Source organism: Cyprinodon variegatus, unplaced genomic scaffold, assembly GCF_000732505.1.
Source record: "Cyprinodon variegatus isolate N-32 unplaced genomic scaffold, C_variegatus-1.0 Scaffold108, whole genome shotgun sequence".
NCBI classification, from domain to species: Eukaryota; Metazoa; Chordata; class Actinopteri; order Cyprinodontiformes; family Cyprinodontidae; genus Cyprinodon; species Cyprinodon variegatus.
The window spans coordinates 1,112,683-1,120,071 of NW_015150561.1; positions in this window are offsets into that span (position 1 = coordinate 1,112,683).

Genomic DNA, 7,389 nt, shown 5'->3' on the forward strand with positions numbered 1-7,389 from the left:
AGCATGATAAAGTTAAAATATCTTCAGCTAGAGTTTGGTTCTACAAAAGTTACTTTTCAACAAATATATGAAAAACATTTTCACATAAATCCTGGTTTAGTAATGACTGATATGTAGTTCACTCTAATTTAATTCAGTTGATTTCAGATGGATCCAATTCTCAACACATGTCATCAAGTTACTTTTCTCCATTAATTTAGTGTGAATATATATTCAGATTGCTCTTCCTGGATGAGAATGTAGCAACAACAGGCATTTTTGTGCATTGTGTTATTGACTCTACACCAATGTCTCACACTGATCATGCATGCAGTGAAAGTGGTGAGGAAAAACTCTCGTTCAACAGGAATAAACCTCCAGTTGGTTCAGGTTCAGTGTGGTAATTTTTCTATCGAGGCTAACTGGGAGCTCAAGGACCCAGAAGTAGACATACAAAACAAACAATAAATACTTTCTATGTGAGAGTTTAACTTGGTTGTAAACACTTTGCTCTAACTGACCAGAGGACAGAAAAGGCTGATGTTAGGGTTGGCCCTCTAGCTGACCCAGTGGGGCAAATCTGATATCTTGAGAGAACAGATTGTTTGGAATAAATTAATATAGTTGGTTAGAAGAAAAGTAATATTTAGGTTATAAATGCAGGTTAGTGTTTCTGATTGATTTTAGGGCATTGAAGTGTAAGCCTTAAAGGCCCTAACCGCCTACCACCATATTTAGCGGATGATAAAATGTAACAAATAGAACTTGTTTGTTGCTTTGCAATTTGGATTGAGGAAACCAAAGTTTAAATGTTTAAAAGAATTTTAACTTTTAACTGGCTTTGGACAAACCTGTAAATCTTACTTAAAGATTTTGGATACTCCTTCTCCTTGTCAAGAATTTCTGGTTAAGGGTAAATTTAACTAGCCCAAGTAAGTTACCTCATTTATACTAACATAATACTCTTATTGCAGCCAAGTTTCTATAAGAAAAATCATAATTCATGCCTTTCGTAGTTTTGCTCTGATCTAAACCACATTACTGTAGCTGTGACTGTAGCTCTCTGGAACAATTTCGCTGCCAGATGTTAAACATCTCAAGTCTTTTCAGCCTCCAGTGGATTTTCCTTCAGGACTTCTGTATTTAGCTACATCTTTAGTATTTTTCTTGTGACACTCACTGGCTTACCTTTTGTTCCTGAAGAATAGTGCCTCCACAGTATAGGATGGTCCAACCACCATTTTTCACTGTGGTGATAATCATTTTGGCCTGATATACGGAGTTAGTTTTAAGCATCTTTCTTCAGATATAGGCCAATAATGTAGATGTTGGCCGAAATACAAAAACATTTCAATCAACCAGATGACAAATTTTTTACTTAAAATACAAACAGGGCTTTCTGTTGCTTTCTCCCAATAATAGCTGTCTTCTTGTGGAGAATTGTGGAGTGGATGACTAAATGTTTCAAAAAATGTGTTCACTTGAGCTATTGAAATCTTTGCTTTCTCCAGTTTATATGGTCAAAGTGGGCATGTCTGGGGATTTGCCATACTCTTTCCATATTGGATGAGCAGTGCTTGCCTCCAAGTACTCCTTCCATCAATGTATTTTAAATGCATTTTCAACTAAAGTCTTGTTATACCTAAATGTAAAACATTTATTGTACAGAGATTTAATTTCCTTCAAAAGCAACAAAAACATGTTGGTTGATGAAAGAATCTATTTTAGAGGAGCCATTGTGTAAGTAAACCGCCGAATGACAGAGAGAATTAAAGACGTGATAAGGGATATCACAAGTAAATTATTTCATGGTTGTTTCTGAAGTGAGAAATTTATGTAAGAAAAGCCGAAACGTGTATTAGATATTGATAGTAAGGGGAAAAAAAATAAAAAACATAAAATTTGAAGTATTTCTAATAAACTAACACCATGGTGGTGGAGCTATTTTAGAGTCAAATTACAGCCAAAATAAGCTGTACCAATGCCAGACTGATGGCAGATAGAGTAGGTAATTATTTTTTATGTCCATCATTTCAAGAAAAAAATACACACTGCAACATATGCCAAAACATTCCATGCTATTCTAAATCATTAAAAGATGAATTCATAATTTAACATAATAAAATATAATTTGAAAATAATATGGTTCAAACACTAATTTTTGACTTCTCGTGATGTACAGCTTTTTGATGTTATTTTCTTTTTTTCAAGAATTAAGCTTCCCCCCCTACACAAATACTCCCTGTGTTGCTCAATAGGATAATTCTGTATTTATGATCCTTTTTATCATTAAGTTCTAATGTTCATTTAGATCACAGTAAAATGTTGTTTTATATACATCAGGTTGACAGCTGTTAACAGTGGACTAATGGAAGCCTCACCATAGATCACCTCTACCTCTAAGATGGTCACACCTGTCAGACTCATTTGGATATCAATTTTTCATTTAGCAGATGGGCCGTCATGCACAGCTTGTCACAAATTTTAATACAGTGAAGGTAGAAAGACAGTAATGACTAAGGGAATAATTGATCTCATTTAATACTTTTAAAAGATGTACATTTCCGCTTAACATTTTGTTTGTTTGCTTATTAGCAGTGAGCATTATTTAGGAGCATTTTACACAACAATTGTGTTTTGTCTGTTTTCTTTCCCAGGAGTTGTTTGCAGACAGGTGAGATGCACCTCACTTGAAAGCATCATCACCCATGCACGTACACACGCACACCAAGTGATTTACATCTGGGAAATAATTTCCTTGATTTTTGATTGAAGGAGAAAACAAGAGTATTCCAGGATAGAAACTTGCAAAATATATAAAACGGATCTTGCTAAAAAAAAAAAAAAAAAAACGTTTGATCTTGGCTTATGATATTTCAATGTTATATACTCTGTTTTGGTCCCCTTTGTTAATACATGTAAACATTTTCTATATTCACCACCACAAGAGCATATGACTAGAAGTATGATATTGCACTTGCATGCATGTGTAAACAAGCAATAGAAAAGAAAAAGTCCAAGATCAAGTGTGAAAAGGCACAAAACATATCAGATGCCAAGCAGGATAAAATAAAAAACAGGTATGGCTCAGAATACAATAAAAATGTTGGTGTTCATTGAAGTGGAACCTAAAGCTGCTGAAGCTGGCAATGATGAATTGGCTTAGTTTGTTTGCTACAGCCAAGGAGCTTTGTAATATAACATGGACAAAGAAACTTAATTGTAATAAATTGTAATAAATCCTTGAGCTTTACAATATGTAATTTTTATTCCATGTAAAATCTTTGTTGGATGATTTGTTGTTTGCCTCCAAGTACTCCTTCCATCATCTATTCAGCAAAGTTCAGTAAAGAACATGCAATCTCAGGACATGGAAGAGCAATCAGATGTCTGCACGCTTGCAGACTAAGTTTAAGTACTTGAAGAGAGCAAACACTAAAGTTCCTCAGCCCTTGTCAAACGCAGTGCCTAATTGGATATGGGCGATCAACTCAGAAGAAGAGAGTATCTACATTTGGCTCTCAAATGAGATCAGCACTAAAGATCAAAGCTCAAATAGCTAGTATAATTAACAGAAAGTGCTCCAATGAAGCTGCATCTGTGGGTGATAGAACAAGCTAATAAATACAGGTTGAAACCTTTGACAGGTAACTTGGAAATCTTCATATTGTGTATCTATCTCTCTCTAGCTCTTTCTCCCTACATATATACATATACATATATATATATATATATATATATATATATATATATACTGCTCAAAAAATTTAAAGGACACTTTGAAAACACATCAGATCTCAATAGGCAAAAAAATCATGCTGGTTATGTATAATGATATGGACTGGGTGATGTGTTAGGTGATGTGTTAGGAACAAAAGGATGTCATATCATTTCATGGACATGAAAAGGATGCCACATCATTTGATGGAAATGTAAATTATTAACCTACGGAGGGCTGAATTCAAAGACACCCCAAAAATTACAGTGAAAAAATTATGTGGCAGGCTAGTCCATTTTGCTGAAATTTCACTGCAGCAACTCAAAATAGTATTCAGTAATTTGTATGGCTCCCACGTGCGTGTATGCATGCCTGACAACATCGGGGCATGCTCCTAATGAGATGACGGATGGCGTCCTGGGGTATCTCCTACCCGGATCTGGAACAGGGCATCACTGAGCTCCTGGACAGTCTAAGGTGCAACCTGGCGGCGTCGGATGGATCAAAACATAATGTTATTAATAGTTATAATCACTGCACCATGGCTGAAGGGGGAGAAGAAATTGATTTGGTGGCAGATTTACTGTCAAGGCCATTTTCAAGACTCATCAAGACTTTTCAAGAAAAGCTTGACATTGTTAAGAAAGGTCGGACAACTCTGAAGCTAGCAAGCCTGTCACAAACTAGAAGAGGATTTGTCCACCACTGGCCCCTCAGAATCTGAGGAACACTGCAAATTGAATTGTTGGGAGTGCTTGCCACTGGTCGACATGGTGTTTGGAGCCACACTTGGTTTGTAAATTTGACTTGCCTAACCAAGCAATGGTGCTTTCCAAAACTTTCAAGGGAAACCAGAGTGGATCTGAGCTGCACAATGAAAAGGATTTCAGCGGAAAACACCGCCCAATCACTGACACTCTGGTTAGACAGTCCAGTCCATCTCCCTGGAAAGCGGTGCAATGCAGCCACTGGACTGAAGACAGACGTGACATGCGTCACTGAGTGTCCCCGGTGCAGCAGCCCCAGAGAACTTGCAGGAAGGAACATACAGAACAGGCAGGATCCAGGCTTCCAGGCATTCTAGAACTCCCAGGCAGGTTCACAGTCCAGAAGCCTGACCAGGCGAACACGCACAGGAGCAGACAGGATCAGGTGCAGAGGCTTAGGGCAGGCTTAGTGGAAGAGGGTAGCCAAGACAGGACGTGGAACCAGAGCTTGAGCAGGACCTTTAAACTTGCCTCCCACTTGCAGCAAGGCTTACTGAAATAAAACTGAACCTCCCCACTTAAAGAGCCAAAAACTCTGAGGACTCAGCAGGGGAGGAACAGTCTAATGGAGCAATATCTAATGATCTGGCCATGATAGCTGGAACTGAGCCCTATATAAGGGCAACTGGCAGGTGGATGAGATGAGTAATACAGTAATTAGGAGTTGGAAAGAGTTAAGCAGGTGAACGGCATGAGTAATTAAGGCAAGCTCAAAGAATGCAAAATCTTTTTCAGCCACCTCAGTGGCCTTGCTCCATTTTTTTAGTCTTTAATAAGAGAGATCCTCTAAAGGAACTCACATTCTGGAGCATCATGACGAGTATGAAGAGCAAGTGTTGGGATCTGGAGCTGTACCACCTTTCTCCAGCAGAGTGCGCCGTGGATCCTCCTGAGCTGAGCCTCCAACACACCTGAGGCGCATCTCGTCATCAGAGGATCCTCTCCTATATAACCTGCCTTCAGACCTTGCCTCAACGCCGCAGTGTTGATCCAGTTTGGTTAGCACCTGAGCCTAGCAATCACCTGATCTGTTATCTCTGTTATCTCTGATGAGATTAGATTCTAACACCTCCTTGTCTCTGCTTTCAGGAATCCTGTTTCCCTTGTAAGCTCTGGATGAGCTTAACCTGCCGAGCCTGCCCTCTGAGCCAAACCTGAAGACTCTTCTCTGGATTCCCATGCAGCTCTTGGCTAAGAGCTGGAAACCCAAAACCAAGGTCTGCCCTCAAGTCAGAAGTAAGACACTGAAGCGGTTATTGAACTCTGCTGAACTAAACAGTCTCTGGACCCAACAGTTCCTCTCTCAAAGCAAAACCCGGATCAATCAAGGTATTCTTCAGAAACTCTCTAACTCAAACTCTTCAGTTCCTGAGCTAACTGAACTATCATCCTCACAGACTCCAGTGAACCTGCCCCCAGGCCTGAACCAGTTCCAGTGTTTATTCCATGTGCTTGTGCTCAATAAACATTGTTAAACTTTTCATCTGTCTCCGTTGTGTTCTGCATATTGGGCTTTTCTGAACCCATCATGACAGGAAGAACTTCTGGATGATTTTAAGTTTTGTTTTTTCCTCACACATTTAACAGCATTTTTGAGTGTTCAGACATGCTCTTTTCAATACTACATGACAAAAAACTGGATGTACAGTTTTGTCTGGCTAGGGTAAAAGTTTTGTGACACCGATGAGAGAGAGAGACACAGCCGGCGCTCCGAACGCACGAAGGGTCAAGCGCAAGATCCTGGTGCACACTACCGCCAACTCCACTGCAGGATTCTGGACATTATTTTCCAGACACAGACCAGATTTCAAGACCACGAAAAACCGATGTTTGTCACCCTCCTCAACCCCCAGAAGTTTCCGGAATACAAGAAAAATTTCCTGCAGCTGCCTTCTCCAGTATAACACAGAGCCATGGAACACTTTTTGAACTGTCTCGGCTAAAAACAGAACTGACTGTAATGTATGCCATGGATGAATTTGCAGGAAAATCTCCCACTGATCTCCTTGACTTGAGTGAAAGCATGGGGCACCTGTACACATTTGTATGTTTGGCGGTGACCATTCCTGTGTCCACTGCTTCAGTCAAGTGGACATTTTCAGCCATAATCAGGTGCTTAAATTGTGGCACCATGATTTTCAAATCTTTAACTTATTTTCAATATTCAAATTTCTAAGACACAGAAATTCTTGTTTTCCTTATCTGTGTGCCAATAGAGACTGAGTCATTAAAAATAACTGAAAGAAAAGCTTTTAATTTGTAATTTTATAATTAATGAACCTTTAAAAAATTGCTTTCACCTTCTAAGATGAGCAACAAATGATCTTGATCCCTAAACAATAAAATTCTTTGAAAATGAACTACTTGTTAAGAAAACTTGTAAGATGTAAAGCAGAAAACTGGTTATATATCTGAAGCTCATTTTCCTTCACTTTCAATTGATGCACAACAGTTAGGGAAGATTTTTGTGATGGTGGGTAGAATTCATCTACTTGGATAAGCGGTTTTCAAACCAAACCTAAAATGACCTGGTGCAAAGAATCTTCACTCTCAATAGGCAGCTGTGGCTACAATGTAGCCACTGTAGACTACAATGTAGTGACCATAAGGGTGTGAACATGTGCAACAATTGATGAATCAATCAACATCACAATTGTATATCTAACAACACTTCTGAGATACCTGTAGTTTTTGCTCTCAATGTTGACACCATAATTACGGCAAAAACTTCATCTTAAAGAAGAAAATGTACAGAACATTGTCCCATTGGGTGAACAGGGCTTCGTCCAACCAGCAGTATCCAACTTCCCAGCAAATGAAACATGGAGAAACATTTTTAACCGTTTTTATCACTTAAACATTCTAATTGCTCTGTTTCTAGGTAAACTAACTCTAAACCAAGATAAAATGCAGTAACTCTATCTA